Source organism: Humulus lupulus, chromosome 8 (genome assembly GCF_963169125.1).
Source record: "Humulus lupulus chromosome 8, drHumLupu1.1, whole genome shotgun sequence".
Classification (NCBI taxonomy): domain Eukaryota; kingdom Viridiplantae; phylum Streptophyta; class Magnoliopsida; order Rosales; family Cannabaceae; genus Humulus; species Humulus lupulus.
In genome coordinates this window covers 175,246,559-175,265,643 of record NC_084800.1, presented here as the reverse complement: position 1 = coordinate 175,265,643, position 19,085 = coordinate 175,246,559, and positions in this window count along the sequence as shown.

The window sequence follows — 19,085 nt, the reverse complement described above, 5'->3', positions numbered from 1 at the left end:
GCACGCGTGCTTAAAAGAAAGACCAGGAAGTTGGAATCACGCTCTGAAGTGTGCATGTTTGTGGGATATTCCAAAGAGACTAGAGGTGGATATTTCTATAGTCCAAAAGAAGATAAAACATTTGTATTGACAAATGCAACTTTTCTTGAATATGACTATGTTAATAACCACAAACCTCGCAGAAAGGCTGTTCTGGAGGAGATGATCTCGAATGAAGTTGCAAAATCACCAGCAACAACCAATGAGAAACGGCAAGAGGAAACTGCTAGTTCTAGTCAGAATAGTAGAGAACCTCGCCGTAGTGGGAGGGTTAGTAAGCAACCCACACACAATGAACATGAAGTTCAAATGCTTGTGTTAGTCATAAACAAAGATGATCCATTGACATTTAAAGATGCAATGAATGATTCTGACAAGGAAAAATGGCAAGAAGCCATGAACCAAGAAATGGAATCGAAGAATTCCAATTCTGTCTGGGTTCTTGAAGATCCACCTGAGAATATCAAACCCATTGGTTGCAAGTGGATATTCAAAAAGAAAATAGGAGCAAATGGGAAAGTATAGACTTTCAAATCAAGGTCTGTAGCCAAAGGTTACACACAGAAAGAAGGGGTTGACTATGAAGAAACCTTTTCTCCTGTAGCCATGCTAAAATCCATTTGTATACTCTTGTCCATAGCTACGTGCATGGATTATGAGATTTGGCAAATGGATGTCAAAACAACTTTTCTGAATGGCTACCTTGACGAAGCCATTTACATGTCTCAATCAGAAAAGGTTTGAATTAAAAGGTCAAGAGCAAAAGGTTTGCAAGCTCCTTAGGTCCATTCATGGACTCAAACAAGCTTCTAGATCTTGGAACCTTAGATTTGATGACACAAGTAAAACATTTGTTTTTTGAACAAAATGTTGATGAACCTTGTGTCTATAAACAAATCAAGGATGGTATAGTAGCATTCCTCGTTCTTTACGTTGATGATATATTACTAATTGGAAATGACGTAACATCATTATCAAAGGTAAAGAACTGGTTAGCTGAACAATTCCAAATGTAAGATTTGGGAGAAGCCAAGTATGTTCTGGGCATTAAGATTCTTAGAGAAAGACAAAACAAAAACTTTGGCACTGTCTCAAGCAACTTATATTGATAAGTTGCTAAAACGCTTTAATATGCAAAACTTCAAAAAGGGTGATATGCCAACTTGTTTCTGGAGTATTCCTTTCCAAGGAGCAGTGTCCCAAAACACCTCAGGAAGAGGAAAACATGAGACAGTATCCCTATGCCTCAGCAGTAGGCAGTCTAATGTACGCCATGTTATGTACAAGACCTGACATTTGTTATGCAATAGGGATAGTCAGCCGTTATCAATCCAATCCTGGATTAAGTCAATGGACTACAGTGAAGAATATTCTCAAGTATCTTAGAAATACTAGAGATTACATGCTTGTATATTCAGGTGGAGACCTAAACCCCACTGGTTACACTGATTTTGATTTTCAATCAGACAGAGATAGTCGGAAATCGACCTCTGGATCAATGTTTACTCTTGGAGGAGGAGCAGTAGTCTAGCAAAGTATGAAACAAACCAGCATTGCAGACTCCACCTTGGAAGCCGAGTATATAGCGGCTTGTGAAGCAGCTAAGGAGGCTTTGTGGCTCAAAAAGCTCTACTCTTATCTGAAAGTTGTTCCAGAAGTGGAGAAACCACTTGTTCTTTACTATGACAACAGTGGAGCAGTGGCTAATTCTAAAGAACTAAGAAGCCACAAGAGGGGAAAGCATATAGAGCACAAATACCAGTTAATCATATAAATCATATAAATCACAACCTGGCAGACCCGTTTACGAAGACGCTTCCTGCAAAGAAATTTGAGGGTCATGTACGTAATATGGGATTGAGAGAAATGCCTTACTTACTTTAAGTACAAGTGGGAGATTGTTAGGAGTATGTCTTAAAAGCATGTAAATGACATTTATTATTTTGATGAATAAATAAATACAATGGTTTATTATTGTTATATTTTTTTTTGGGAAATCAGAAAATATATTCCAACAAACAACCAATTACAAAACTACATCACCTTAACTCAAGGCCTGCACCAGACTATACACCAGAACAAATAAGCAAAATAAAAACAAATATGCAAACTATAATTTCTCAAACCATTCTATATCTTCCTGGCCAATATGTTTAGGCCAAACAAATAAGATTCTATTTTTAACAGATTCAGTTATCCTTTTTACAATTAGATCTAATCTAGCTACTTTTAAGGACCACAAGGCATCATTTCTGGACTGCCAAATATGATACACCAGTGCAGCAAGGCAAGCAGCAAAACAGAGCTTCTTGAATTTGCTAATCTTAGAATGAGTATTCCACCTAACCAGCTGCTGCAATGAAACAGATTTAGCTTGCCAATGAAGCCAACTTTTGACTTCCTGCAAACATCTTTTGCTAACATTACACTCAAAAAACAAATGAGCAGCAGATTCCTTCTCAACTCCACACAGGAGACAAGTCGATCCTACACTATACCAAACTTGTACAACCTATCTCTAGTTTTTAGGCGATCTTGGACAGCCAACCAAGAAATAAACTTGTGTTTGGGAATGTTAAATCTACTCCAAACCTCCTTACTCCATTGATAACTATCGCCTTCTGGCCAGATTAGCTCATAACCCTGTTTTATTCTATAAGGCCCTACTGAGAACTGATGCTCATCAACCAAAGTTTTAAGAGTGTCCTTGACAGCAACAACTTTCTTCCAGTACCAGCTATTATTGTTATATTTAGATTATTAAACTATTGTTTGAATAATTTTGTAATTATCAGAAAAATTCCATATTCATTATTGAGGATGTGATCTTGTATTAGTACAAGAGAATTAAGATCACATGAATGAATAAAAATAGTCAACAACAACAAATTGAAGTTATGGAATTCTTTAATTGGGGTTGTATGTATGGTTTGCTGAGTATCATGTTGATACAAATAATCTATATTCGGATTATTGATGTGGCAAGACATCTCGGTAAAGGTTCTTTATATAATATGATTATATATGACATGGACCGATATGAATAAAAGTCTTTATCCAAAAACCATTTAATAATAAAGACTTGTAATTCATATCATAACTAATGATCATTTATAGATCAACCTAAATCCTGAGTGTTCATGAACTCCTGTTCATGTTTATTAAATATTTTGATTCATTTGTTAAGGTCTCTTCAAAGAATGAGGCTAATGACATTTGTAATGCCTCGAATTCTCCGATGTGTTTAATGGCGGGAATAGTAGGCCGAGAGGGCCATACTTGTTTAATTATGCCATTAAATGAATATATGCATGTTTATGAGAATTATATTATAATATGATGTTAAATGCATGCATGTGGGTCCACATTTGTTTACAGGGGTATTTTGGTAATTTGGCCCGTTGAGGGCATAATTGTATATTTGTTTGCATGTCAATGATATATTTTGAGGCCTCATTATAATGTGGATTGGTTCGAGTTATTCGGCATGAGACGATCTTTAAATATAAATTATCGGTTTGGTCATAACAGGCGTAAGCTCGAGGCTCGGGGTGAGTCTCGGGGTGTTTTGGTGAATAGAGCGTTACCGGGAATTAGAGGGTAACGGGATAAGAATATTTGGTGTTTGAGATTATCAAGAATAGCGGGAATTGGAGAGCGTTAATTATGATTAACGAGATAGGTGGAAAATACCAATTTTACCCTTGGGTTGACTTTAGAAACCTTAAATGACCTAGGGGCATTTAGGTCATTTGGTTTGGATTTACATGAGGCTTTAGTTGGCTGTAGAAAAACAAAACAAAACAGAGCAAAGGATTCTCCTTCCCGTACATCAACTTCTCTTTGTCTTCTTTTGGAGTTTTTGAGCTCAAAGTGAGGAATCAAGCTAGGAAATCAAGGAGTTGAGTTCATAGGGTTGGTTCATTCGTTGAAGAGGGGGGGGGTTTAATCTCAAGTTTGAGGTGAGTTTCAGCCATTGGTTTCTAGTTTTACTCTGTTTTGGCTTTAAGTTTTCAGCTTGTAATTTCCTTATGGATGGTTGGAATTAATGGAAGCTAGGTTGGTGTTTAACTTGGGTTTTGATGAGGATGAGTTGTAGATGAAGTTTAGGGGTTGAATTGGGTGTTAGGTTGATGTTTGGGATTGGTTTGAAGGGTTGGTTTCAAGGAGAACGCAGGGGAAGAAATTCTGGTTCTTTGCTATTTTGCGCAATGAGCCGCGACATGGCTATGGTGAGTCGCGGCCCATGTTGCTTGGCAGGGAAAGGCCGCCTCTGTCTGGGGGGCGAGCCGCGGTGTGGCTAGGGAGGGTCGTGGCCCATAAGTACATTTTTGGCCAGAAATGAGTTTTTAGCTTAGGGATTCAAGCCTCAGGACTCGGGGTCAATCTCACTACCCGGTTTAGTAGTGTTTGATGGTTTTGGTTTGGGAACCCTTTGTTATTCATTTTATTGATGGAATCCCACAATTGGTTATGACCAGGTAACCGCTAAAGGGACAAAAGGTTGATCGTTCTCAAGGGTCGTTCTTACATTAATTCTCGCTCGAACCAGAGGTAAGAAAACTGCACCCCATATGTGACATGCATGGTTATTCATGAGGCATGTTGGTTGTGTAAATGTGGACATGGATTGAATATTGAATGCTTAGCAAATGTTGCTCACTTGTGCATGGTACTGACTCATTAGTCAAATTTGGCAAAGGTGCTAGTACCAACTATGAAGTTGTGACTTATTAGTCAGGTTCGGCAGTGGTACTGGGCACTGGTCACATAGTGCTAACTCATTAGTCAGGACGGCCTTAGCGTGTTCAATGCAAGCCAATAAAGATTAGATCTAATCGACTTTCTGCATTGGATGACTCAAAGGGCATTAATGCCGGACCGACCTCAAGTTCGATGAATATTATAAGCGCTTGTGTGACTTACCCATCAGTCACTCATCTGTTAAGTTAGAGACTTACCCATCAGTCTCTCATCTGTTTAAGGCTAGTGGCTTACCTAGCAGCCACTCTTCTGATTAAATTAGTGAGTTGCTCGTCAATCACTCAGTATGGTTTTCTAGAACCTCAAGTGATATTCACTCATCTGTTTAAGAGCTATGAGCTCTGTGTGATTATAATGATAATCATTTGATAATGTTTACATATAATGCTATGTTTTCTTGCTGGGCTTTGGCTCATGGGTGCTATGTGGTGCAGGTAAAGGGAAAGAAAAGCTCACCCAGCCTTGAGTGGAGAGCTTAGGTGGTGAAGTGTACATATGCGACCGCTTGACCACCACGGCCAAGGAGTTCTCAGAGGAACTAGGGGGTTTACCCTATTTTTGCCGCTTAGGTCGGTGGGTTTTGTAATTTTGAAACAGTAATGACCTTATGAGTTGTAAATAACTTGTAAATGTTCTTATGGGCCCATGAACAATTTTATGCATTAAATAAAACATATCATTTCCTTTTTACTGATTTTTCACCTTAACCTAATAATAACACTTAGATCACGTTTTTAACTAAAGGACTCGGGTAGCGGGTCAAATTTCTGGTTCACTGTTCACCGTAACTGTTCTGGGGTAACCAGGGCGTTACAACATTTGTTTTGGAGATTTAATAACATGGATGGCTGGGAACATGTATCAACAATACGGAATCTAATATTTCCTAACTGATCGTATATTAGTTCCCTTAAGGGTTAATTCTGGAACTGAATGATTTTGAGCTCAAATCTATAATTAGATTATAGATTAATTATTCACTAGTGAATTAATGGTACTTAAGGAATAAGAAGTAAATTAGAAAGGTAAAATGGTAATGATTCCATTCTAATTTATGAACTAATTAATTAGAGGGTTGAACTATTGTAAGATGGTTGTATCAATGGACAGCTTAGAATAAGATTTCTATAAAAGTATATCTATAACATAAAGAGTTCAATTCTGAATTTATAGTGGAGAAATATCAGAATTAATAAATTAACTATTATAATTAAAGAGTTTAATTATTTAGTTTCAATTTATTGGAGCTTAATGTTATAGGTCCATGGTCCCCGAAATGGCTCAAACAAACACTAACAAAGATAAATACAAAAATGGGCAAAATGACTTATTTGATAAGTAAAATATTTTTCTATGCACCAAACATAATTATTGTATAATTATGTGTAATTAATTAATTGAGAATTAATTAATTATTTGATTTAACAAAAATATAATTAATTTTGAATTAATTTATTTTTGGGATTTTGGTATTTAAATAATAATAAAAATTGAGAAAAATCACATGCCTTCATTGGCATGTGGTACACATGTAGCACAGTGCACAGTCACTGTGCAACACACACAAGAAGCTTCTAGAAGTTTCTTTGTTCCACAATTTCAGTTATTTAAATATTAAATAAATAATGAGATATTGTAATATGATTAAAATATTATTATTTAAACAAAATTTGACAACTGATTAGTTATTTTTAAATTGTTTTAAATAACTAATATTTTATTTTAATATATTGGATATATTAAATATAGGAGATCAGTTTTCAGAGCGATACTTTTCAGTGATAGAAAATATATCGTGAAATCTCCCTAAGAGAAATAGAACAGTGATACAAGCATAGGTCACTGTTCTTCCAATCTTTGGTCCAAACTTTATCAGATCTCATGTGTTGAGAACATCTGATAAATAGATTTTGCTTATTGTTTTGTATAGAGATCCCACACTCATTCTTTGTGTGCTGAGAATATTTTGGAAGATCTTGATGTGGAATCTGAAGGATTTTTGCCATACAAAAAGATAGCAGCAAGGAAGGACTTAAGGTAATTTTCTATGCGTATCTTTGACTCAATATATATATATGTATGTGAAGAAGTAGATCTAGAAATCTTGTGGGGTTAAATTAACAATTTTGATTATTGTTCCGCTGCGTATAATCTCTAATTTGATCTATAAAAACCAACATATCTGACAGTGCTTGGGTTAGTCCTGTCCAAGTAGTTCCAAAGAAAGGTGGCATGACGGTGGTTAAAAATAATAATAATGAACTTATTCCAACTCGTACGGTGACGAGGTGAAGAATTTGTATTGATTACTATAAAATAAATAAAGCCACCAGGAAAGACCATTTTCCTTTCCATTTTGTTGATAAAATGTTAGATAGATTGGCTTACCATCCTTATTACTGTTTCTTGGATGGATATTTTGGATATCATCAAATTCCTATAGCATTGGAGGATCAAGAAAAGACTACCTTCACATGCCCTTATGGAACATTTGCCTTTAGGAGTATGTCATTCAGGTGATGTAATGCTCCCGCCACCTTTCAAAGATGTATGATGTCAATTTTTTTGGACATGGTGGAAAAATGTATTGAAATTTTTATGGATGACTTTTCAGTTTTTTGACCCTCTTTTGATGGATGTTTACTTAATTTGGAAAGGGTTTTGAAAAGATGTGAGGAGTCAAATTTAATTTTAAACTGGAAGAAATGTCACTTCATGGTGACAGAAGGAATAGTCTTGGGCCATAAAATTTCACGCCATGGAATTGATGTAGATAGGACCAAGATATCAACAATAGAAAATTTACCTCCTCCAGTGTCAGTTAAAGGGATTCGAAGCTTCTTGGACCATGCTGGATTTTATAGGAGGTTTATAAAGGATTTTTCAAAAATTTCAAAGCCCTTATCTACCTTACTTACGAATGGTGTGGTATTCGATTTTGATTTTGAGTGTTTAAAGGTGTTTAATACATTGAAGGAAAAATTAGTCTCCACTCCAATTGTTGTATCACCAAATTGGGAAATTCCTTTTGAATTAATGTGTGATGCTAGTGATTATGCAGTAGGAGCGGTTCTTGGACAGCGAGTTAACAAGGTATTTTGAACAATTTATTATGCTAGTCGAACCTTGAATGGTGCTCAGTTAAATTATGCAACTACTAAGAAGGAATTACTTGCAATAGTCTTTGCATTTGACAAGTTTAAGCCATATATAATTGGTAATAAGCTGATAGTTTACACAGATCATTCAGCTATTAAGTATCTTATGACTAAAAAGGATGTTAAACCTCATCTGATTGGATGGGTTTTACTATTGTAAGACTTTGATATGGAAATTCGTGATAAGAAGGGGGCAGAAAATCTAGTTGCTGATCATTTATCTAGATTGGAAAAAGAAGAAGAGTTGTGACGCCCCACGTCACTATGGCTGCTTTCTGGAATGACGATTGGCCCTACAAACCAACACGAGTCTTTCCAGCGTGCTTTGTCCTCACTCGCACGCTTCCTAGGAAAACTTTCCAGGAGGTCACCAATCCCTAGATTACCCCAGGTCAAGCACGCTTAACTTTGGAGTTCTCAAGTGATGGGCTACCGAAAAGAAGATGCATCTTGTTGATATAGGTAGTACCCATCAATCCATTTAAGCCCTCTTCAACTGTGTAGTCCCATACCTACACAGTCTTAGAATCATCACACTTGACCTTCCCCAGGCAGTGTGGGATTGCACAGCTTACACGGTCTTTCCCCTTACTGATCACGGGATTATGACTGTCACAATCACCCCCCCCTTACAGGCCCGACGTCCCCGTCGGCCACACTTCTGGCTTGGTCAAGGTTCTGATACCATTTGTGATGCCCCACGTCACTATGGCTGCTTTCTGCAATGACGACTGGCCCTACAAACCAACACGAGTCTTTCCAGCGTGCTTTGTCCTCACTCGCACGCTTCCTGGGAAAACTTCCCAGGAGGTCACCCATCCCTAGATTACCCCAGGTCAAGCACGCTTAACTTTGGAGTTCTCAAGTGATGGGCTACCGAAAAGAATATGCATCTTGTTGATATAGGTAGTACCCATCAATCCATTTAAGCCCTCTTCAACTGTGTAGTCCCATACCTACACAGTCTTAGAATCATCACACTTGACCTTCCCCAGGCGGTGTGGGATTGCACAGCTTACCCGGTCTTTCCCCTTACGGATCACGGGATTATGACTGTCACAAGAGCATAGTGCGAAAGAAGAGTCAATTGATGAAAAATTTCCGGATGAAAAATTTCCAGATGAAAAATTATTTTCAATTGAATGTGAAGAGAAAATACCAGGGTTTGCAGATTATGTTAACTATTTGGTAGCTAAAGTTGTGCCTCCTAGCATGTCAAGGTAGCAACTAAAAAAGTTCTATTCGAAAGTGAAGCATTATTATTGGGATGAGCCCATTCTTTTTCGTCATTGTGATGACCAAGTGATTAGAAGATGTGTCCCAGAAGAATAAATGACTTCCATACTTTACATTGTGGTGGTCACTTTACGGGAACAAGGACAGCAGCAAAAGTTTTGCAATGTGAGTTTTATTGGCCTACGTTATTTAAAGATGCTAATGCCTTTATTAAGAATTGTGATTGTTTCGAAAGGACCGGTAATATATCCAAAAGAGATCAAATGCCAATGATTGGAATTATAGAGGTTGAGTTGTTTGATGTGTGGGGCATAGATTTTATGGGACCTTTACCATCATCTTATAATAATAAGTACATTTTGCCAGCAATAGATTATGTTTCTAAATGGGTAGAAGTTGCAGCAACTCCCACATGTGATGGTAAGGAGGTACTTAAATTTCTTCATAAGAATATTTTTACTCGGCTTGGTATTCCAAGTGTTATTATTAGTGATAGAGGCAGTCATTTCTATAATAAATCATTTACATCTTTATGTGCTCATTATGGAGTTCATCACAGAAAAGCTCTGTTTTATCATCCATTAGCTAATGGTCAAGCTGAGGTGTCAAACCGAGAAATTAAAAGTATTTTAGAGAAAACTATAAACACATCAAGGAAAGATTGGTTGAAAAATATTGATGATTCACTATGGGCGTATCGCACAGTTTTTAAAACTCTGATTGGTATGTCGCCATATCGGTTGGTGTTTGGGAAGGCCTGTCACTTACCAGTCGAACTTGAGCATTGAGCTTATTGGGCGGTGAAAAAGTTGAATGTAGACTTATTTATGGCTGGGCAAAATAGGCTTCTAGAGTTGAATGAGCTTGATGAATTTAGAAACGAAGCTTATGAAAATGAAAATATTTATAAAGAAAAGTCTAAGGCTTTTCATGATAAATGAATAATTAGAAAGGATTTTCAACCGAGAGATAAAGTTTTGTTATTTAATTCTAGATTGAAACTGTTTCCAGGAAAACTAAAGTCTAGATGGTCGGGACCGTTTACAGTTGTGGTATGGTTACCTTATGGAGTAGTACAAATTCATAGCGAAAAAACAAGACATTTTAAAGTAAATGGTCAGAGGTTAAAGCATTATTTGGAAGGATCGGTGGAAAAGTGTAAATCAGTGATGGTTTTGGAACCCTTCTAAATGGGGTGTTCAGTGTCCGACTAAATGACGTTAACGACAATGCTATAGGAGGCATTCCTATTTTTTATTTTTGTTTTTGTTTTTAATTTTAATTAGTGGACAATTTTATTTAATTTTATTTTGGATTTGTAAAGTTTAGTTATTTTCATTTTATTTATTTTTCAGTATAAAGTTTGTAAAAATCGTGAAAAAAAATGTGTTTTTCAATTAGTCATTGGGCCAAGTCACGATTTGAACTAGCCAGTCATGACATTATCAAAATCAAATAGTATTCCAAATATAAAGAAGGGGGCGGGTCATGACTTGGGCTTATAAGTCGTGACCTTAGGCTGAAACAAAGAGTAAGGAGTTATGGAATGTTGGGGGGGGGGGGGGGGACTTGATGATCTGAGTCGCGGCGCCTAGAAAGGAATTTTCTGGAAAAATTTAGGGTGCTCCGTGACTTGAATAGGCTCGGTCGCGGCACACCTGTGTCAGACAGAAGGAAAAAAAAGGCTTAAAACTCGTTTTTTCTGAAATCCTCTCTCATTTTTTCAAGTTTCTCTCATTCTAAATCAATTTTCCTTAAGAAAAAACTCTACAATTTTTCCCTTTTTTCTTCTATTTCAAATTCTCTTTATCTATTTTTCTAATTTCTACTTCATATTTCTTATTGATTTCTTCCATTTTTTTTCCTAACCCTATTTTGTGTTCTATTGTTGCTCATTGAGGAATTGAAGGAGGATTAAAGGGTGGCAGGTTTTTCAACTTTCAAGGCTTGTAAGTTTTTCTTTTTGAAGTTTTCCTTGAGTTGCATTTATATTAAGAGATTACCTTGGATTTTTGGACTGTTTGTTGGTATATTGAGTGTTAATGGGTGAAATTTTTTTGGAGTTTTTCGTAAGGAAATTTCAGAGTTTTAGGGGAAGTGCTGCAGAAATTTTTGTGTGTCATTTTTGAAAAAATTTGTGAAGGTATGGGACCAAGGAAACAACCCACTAGGGAAACATCTTCAAAGAATACTAGTCACCCTTCCTCACCCCGTTCCCAACCATCCCAAACCCAGCCAAATCCGCCAGCATCTCAGCCAATTTTAGAATATGATCCCGCGCGTTTCATTAACAAGGATACCCGTGATCTTTATCAAAGGCTATCCCAGCGACCAGTTATTAAAGAGCGTAGGATGGTCATTAAAGAAGAACTATACCCTAATGACACTTATCATATTATTAGGAATGAAATTTTACGCCGAGGTTGGCAATTGTTTGTGGACGATAAGATGCCAAAAGCCAATTTCTCCTTGGTTTATGAGTTTTACACCAATTTTCCTGGGGCTGTAAATAGAAAGGTGTTCGTTAGGGGCGTTTCAGTTGAATGCGCCATTGATAATATTGATGTCTTATTTAATGTACCTAAGTTATCTCCAAATTAGGATGAGTATTATCAATTGGCATATCATAGTGAGGTTAATTGGACTGAGGTGGCTGGGCCATTAGGAATTCCTGGTGCTTCCTTTGTTATACAGAATGGGGAACCGAAACATTTAAGAAGATACCAAATGAATGTCGTAGCTAAAGCTTGGACTCTTTTTGTGAGTGCACAACTTATGCCAAACATCCACTTGTCTGAAGTGAGGACTGATAGGTGTCTTTTGGTATATGCCATTATGACAGGGCTCTCCATTGACATTGGTCAAGTTATTTTCCAGAGCATGAGGGATTTATGTCGCTTAACCACTACTGTTGGGTTGGGGCATGGTTCCATGATTACTGATCTGTGTGAGGTTTAGGAGGTGTCAAAATATCCTAGTGATATTTTTAGGAAGGCGATGGGGGTTATTTCTCGGGCTACAGTGAATAAATTCAATGCCCCATCCTTAGAGCCACCAGTACCGATACCCAGAAATGTAAGAGTTGGTATGGAAGGAGAAGCACATGAGGAGCCCATACCAGTCAATGATCAAACAGAGGGAGTGCAATGATCAAACAGAGGGAGTGCAAGCAGCTGAGGAAGAGAGAAGAGAAGAATGCCCTCAATATTTGGCACTGGAGGCTCCACTTGATTCACACTTGGCTAGACTAGATTACATCATTCAACAGAACCATCATACGCAAAATTATTTGGGCGAGCTTCATGATTTTCATAGAGCTCAAGTTGATAGACAGAATGATCTGGTTTACCGATGGTCGAACCAAGAGGCGGACCGCTAGTACTTCCCTTATCCACCGCCTTGGCATCCATTCCCAGACCCACCACCATTCTGAAGTGATTCACACCAAGTAAGTTTTCTTTTCTTTACTTATTTTTAAACATTGGGGACAATGTTTAGGTTAAGTTTGGGGGAGGGAGCTTATTTTTTGTTAGTGTTGTTTTGTGTGATTTGTTTATGTTAATGTTTAGAGTTTTGTTTTAGTGTGTTTAGTTTGGTACCAACATGAATGAAAATTAACAACAATTTTTTATGAGAATAAAATGAATGTTATGAGTATAATTCAAAGAAAATGAAATCTGAAACAAAATCTGTGTGCTTGATTAAACACTCCATTAGTTCATTTTATTTTAGATAACATTTTTTGAATATTTTGTCATGATGTTAAATTTATGTTTTTGATATTGATTATGCTTGCTAAAATTGGTTAGTGGAATGATTAATGGAAAGTGAAAATTATTTCCAACAATTCTAGAACTTGTTACTTGTTATTTTAGGCGAAATAACATGATTTAGGCTATCATTTGGATCGTTTGAGCTTTTCTTGCCAATCTTAAATTACTTAATCCTTTGGTTACCCTTTTTTAGCCTAATTTTGTATCTTTTTTGTTCTAAACCATCATTTAAGCCTAATACTTGCAACTTGGTTATATATCCGTCCCTAATATACTATTAGTATATGATTGAGAAATAATTATGGGGATTGATGTGTAATGGAGTTTAATTATGATTTGAGTGGGTTTAAAAAGTGAAAGAAAAAAATTTAGAGAGAATATATATATTGAAAAAAAAAAGAAAAAAAATGATGAAGGATATTTCAATACATTCCCAATATGAGTATATAAGAAAAATCAAGTTTTGGGGAGTGTAGTTATTATTGAGAAAGAAAAAAAACAAAATAAATATATATCTCTCTAAAGGAAAAAAAAATAAGTAAGAGACAGGATTATGGGATTGTATTCTTATGGGAATAAAGCTGGTGAGTTTTGGTTATGTGCTTATAGTAAAGTGAGCTTAAAAATTCATTTTTCATCTACTTATACCTAAACCATCATTATAAGCCTATAAAAGTCCTATTGATTCTTATGTATATCATGATTTATATTAGTGGAGAATAGCAAGTAAGTGAGCTTATGGAATTGTTTGGTTTGAATGGATCGATTGGAAAGAAATTTGGTGAGCGTATAATTGATTTCAAATTCATTTATTTAATGATCATGAGTTGATAATCCAAAATGTTAGTAGACTAAGGTGTGTTGATGAGGTGTTTTGATCAAAATTCTAGATTGAATAAACTGTTGAGTAGTTTTTTGAGAATTATATGATTAACATTCATGATTTTGAGGCATAATTATTGTTGTTGGTATAGTTCATGCTATTAGAATTTAGGATTGTTTTGAGTCCTTTGTTCGAGGGCGAACAAAGAGTAAATTTGGGGGGTTTGATAATTTCATTTTAAGGTCATTTTAGAAAGTGTTTTTGTGGTAATCTGGAGTTTTTATGTGTGCTTTGTGCAAGATTACACTTTTGTTTGTCTTTGTTGTAGGTTGGTGCGATAAATCACGAGAAAAATGCAAAAAGAAGCGAAAATGGTAGAAAAATGAGGCTCCCGGTAGTTATTGGACTAAAAATGATACTAAGGATGCTTAAAGGACATGTTTTGATGAAGAGATGAGCTGAAAGATCTAATCTGAGAAAAAATTGAATTAAAGTCGCGACTTGGACTTATGAGTAGTGACTCAAGGTGAAGTCAGTGGCACGTATGCTTGCTGGAAGGAATAAATGTCGCGCTTGGGCTTACAAGTCGCAACTCAAGAGGGAAACAGATGCTTAGCTAAGGGGAAACTCAGACACGGGCCGTGACATGAGATTCTTGAGTCGCAGCGCATGAAGACTCTACACGAGAAGGAAAGGCCTCAAAACAGACACGGGCCGCGACCCAGAGAAGGCCAAGTCGTGGCCCGCACACGGAAACAGATTCTTTTAATTTTTTACTATAAATTTGTATTTAGGGTTTAATTAAGTCATTAGGTCAGTTTTTAATTACGTTTTAAGAGACTAATTGTGTTTGTTAAGCTAGTAGTTCTACAGTTTTATATTTTTCTTTCTTCTTTAAGTTTATGAATCTTATGTTCTTTAATTATTATTTTATTGATTTAGTCATGTCTAATATGAACTAAACATTTTTTATCTAGGGTTTAATGTAGTCACTTGGATTTCTATCTAATTGAATTATGATGTTCTATTGAGTTTTCTTCTCTATTCTAATCTATATAATGTGCGTTTAATGCTAGTAAATACTTGATCACTATTTGCTTGATTTAATGAACTTGATTCAAAATTCGAAATATGAGAATTGAATATGCTATCGTTATATAGACATAGGTTGTATATTGGACAAGAATACATGTATGGCTTGTATAGTAATTAGGTTTCCAGGCTTAATGCCTTCTATATGTTTAAGTTTATCACAAAGATGTAGAAAACTTGCATATAGACTGAGATCTTATATCTTGAAAAAGAATAGGAATCGATTTATGTTAACCTGCTATTAGAATAGAAAGACAGAAATCTAGAATTGATTAATACAATTAGTAGAATGAAAAGTCGATGAAATTAACACCCTAATTTTTTTTCATAGTGAGTTAAATCTTTTATTTAGTTGTTTTGTTTAAAGTATTTTCAAATTTAAAATTAAATTCAAAAATCAAACTCTTAGTTGCCAAATAGAAATTTAAATAACAATTAGTGGTACTTGGAAGATAGTCCTCGAGGGAACGATACTTTACTTATCATATATTACTTGAATCGATTGTGTGCACTTGCATATATACATATTTTCACGATCATGAACTTAGTGGTACTTAAGGGTAAAATAAAATAAGGGATAAAACGGTAATTTATACCCGACTCAGTTGTAAATCATCTATAGAGGATTGAATGAAAAATTATGGTTGTGACAGTGGATAACGTATTTACTTTATGTTGAAAGCGTTCAATGAGTTCAAGAGTGCAATTCCGAGTATTTAGTGGAGTCACGAGAAATTAATAAGATGGTGAAATTATTCGATCATAATTTGATGGTAACCTATTGGAGCTTGAATTCATGGGTCCATGGTCCCCACAATGTCTTTGATTAAATCATCTAGATAGTCTCGATTAATTGATTTAATTATCAATTAGAATTGTCAAAATTGGTTTGTGTCAATTTTACATAATATTACTGATGTGGAATTCAGAGAAGAAAAGGAAAATTTGGGCAAATTTATTAATTATGATAAATTAGTGTTAAATTGATAAATAGTACTAAATCAAGGTTCAAATTATAATTAGCTAATTTGAATAAATTATTTAATTAATTAATTACATTTTAAATATATTTATAATTATAAATATAAAGTTTTAATAAAACTGTTATATAATATATATTATATTTATTTAATTAATTATTAAGGGTTTTGTTTGATTATATAATTATAGAAAATAATAGTATTTGAATTTAAAGACCTTTATGCTCTTAATTTAAAAATGAAAAAATCCCAAGGCTTGATCAAATATCTAGTATTCAGCCATATAGGGATTTTAAGCAATTATTTTAATTAAATTGAATTAACCCTAAAATATTGCTATAAATAGGTACTTAAGTCTAGGGTTTTAAAAAAAAGTGTTAATTGTGATTAAGCAAAAACCTATACTCAAAAAGATACATATTGTGGTCGCCCATCACTACTCTCTTCTTCTCCATAATTTTCCAATCTCATGTGTTGAGAATTACCCACCCTAGTCTAGGTGATCAAAGGAAATTGTGGAAGACTGTGTAGTTTGAATATCCGGTTCACTCTCTTATTATTACTCCGCGACAGAAATGAACAAGGGTTAAAGAGAGTGAAGGAAGGAGTCTCAATATCCGCTACGTAAAAGTAAGATTCTTAAACTCTGTTATTTTATTCACTTTATGAAATTCATTAAAACATGTTTATAGGTCGTTTTATATGTTAATTTGTTTAATATATGAAACATATATGAAAATATTTATGATCCTGTAAAATATATTCTCAACATTGAGCCCCTTGGCTCCTCCTTGTTGCGCACACCACTGAGCCCCGCGACTTCTCCCTGTTACGCACACCCTTAAGCCCCACGACTCTTCCCTTCCGTGCGCGCCACTAGAGCCCCTCGACTCCTCCTTGTTGCGCACACCGCCAAGTCTCCATGCTCCTTTGTCACTGACCATATGGTGCCCTAAGTGTCATGGGCAGGCCCATGACACACCTAAAAATCCTAACCATTTTTTTTAAAATTCTATCCTTTATTCAATTAATTTTAAATTTCTTTGAATTTGAAAATTAATTAACTCATTTTAATTTGTTAGAAAATTAAAATATCTTTTAGTTGGTTGGATATTTTATATTCCAAGTTTGAATAATCATTTAAATTTTTCTTAATTATTCAAATTAAACTAAATTAAAAACATAATAAAAATGTTATTTAATTAAAATTTAGTTTGAATTAAATAAATAAATTTATTAGAAAGTTGTGTTAATTAATTAATTAATAGGTTGGGCTTAGAGCATAAAAATTATGAAGACAAGCATCAGGATGAGAAGAAATATCTTTAGGAAAAATGTATATTTGAAGCCCTATTTATAATTTTATTTATTTCTAGTTTTTTTAAGGAGTTGTAAATCTAGAAATACTCAATAGTTACTTGGTTAATCATTTATTGTTTATTTATTTATTTATTAATTGTAAATGTTAATAGGTGTGATTAATAACATGATCATTCATTAGTCAATTACATGTCATACATTAAACACCACACAATTTAATTAATCATGAATCTTATATGTAGAAATATGAATCGTTTTGATGAAATCAATTTACACATAAACAACCAAGTTAGTTGAACTTGGTAAATCACACCATAATAAAGACAAACTTTTAAATTAGACCTTTTAAGATAACAAACTTTAAATAAAAATTGTTTTATTAGAATTTGATAAATGTAATTGTATAATTTATTAGTAAAGTTCACCTAGACTCAGGATCTGTTATGGATTAATAATAAATTAATTATATTACATTCATAGAGTTATAATAAACTAGTAATTAATTGATTAGTAATTGATTAGTTCAATAAACATATTTAATTCTAACACACTAAGTGGGAGAAGGTTGACATGTGGTCTCCAATGTACATATCAATATAATATAATATATAAAGTAATTATTTTAGAAGTCTAAATTGATAATCAATTTTATTATGAATTTTTAGTATGTATAAGATAACATATATAAACATATATTTAATATTAAAACAATTAATACTATGCGGGGACATATTTTCTAAAGGCGAGATCAATAAATATTATAACTTATTACAATGTGAAGTTTATTCTTATTTATATAGCTGGTCCAAAGTTGGGGCTAAATCATTTTTAGGAGTTATTCCAATATAGAGTAACACTTTATGAATGTTTATTGTGGTATAAACTAATATACATGTATCATTATTATAATATAATATTAATTTATTTAAAATATTCAATAAAATAAAAAAATTATACTATAAAACGATAAAAAAAAATTATAAATTTACTTATATCATTATAAGTAAAATTATTGATAAAACACGATGTGGTCAAAAATAATAATATAAAATATGAATATGTGCGAGAAAAATCCTTATATATTTATATTTGTAACACTTACGTCTTTATGTATTTTTTATCCAATTTGGGATGGACATGTGGCACTGTTAGCTATGCTAATGACCAATAATTAAATGTGCAACAAAACACTAACGTCAAAGACTTTTGCCATCAAAATTGCAATAAACACGATTACATAGTGATTTTTGTCACAACTCTCATTTTTTTTGTTATATAAAACTAAATAAATACAAAATATTGATTAACAAAATTTAATATAAAACCATTTAAAAAAAGTAAAAAATAGATTAGATATATATAAAGTATGTGTATTAGTGTACAACTCAATTTTGATATACTGTAATATAATATATAAATGTACATGCTATTAAACATATATATATATATATTTTTAACAACAACGATTAATATAAAATAACAATAATTGTTATGATATAATAGCTCAAATAACAAAATAACATATAACCCTCAAAAAAAAAATTTCATAACAATATTCTTTTAAATGTCTTAACAAATTTTGATATATTGTAACACAAAATATCAATATACCATAATAATTAAATTATATATAGTAAATTTTTTTAACAAAATAAAATGGGCATATTATTGCTCAAAAAATGTATATACCATGCTAACAAAATTATATACCATCATTATATATAACAAAATGAAAACTACATATATGTACAAAATGTAATGTACTATAGTTTACAAAATAATGAATATACCATGCTTAACAATATACATAATTCCTCTATTTTTTTTTATTTGAACAAACATGAAAGTACTCTAAGTTACTTACTGCCTCCAACACCGAAAACTATTAGTCAAATATATG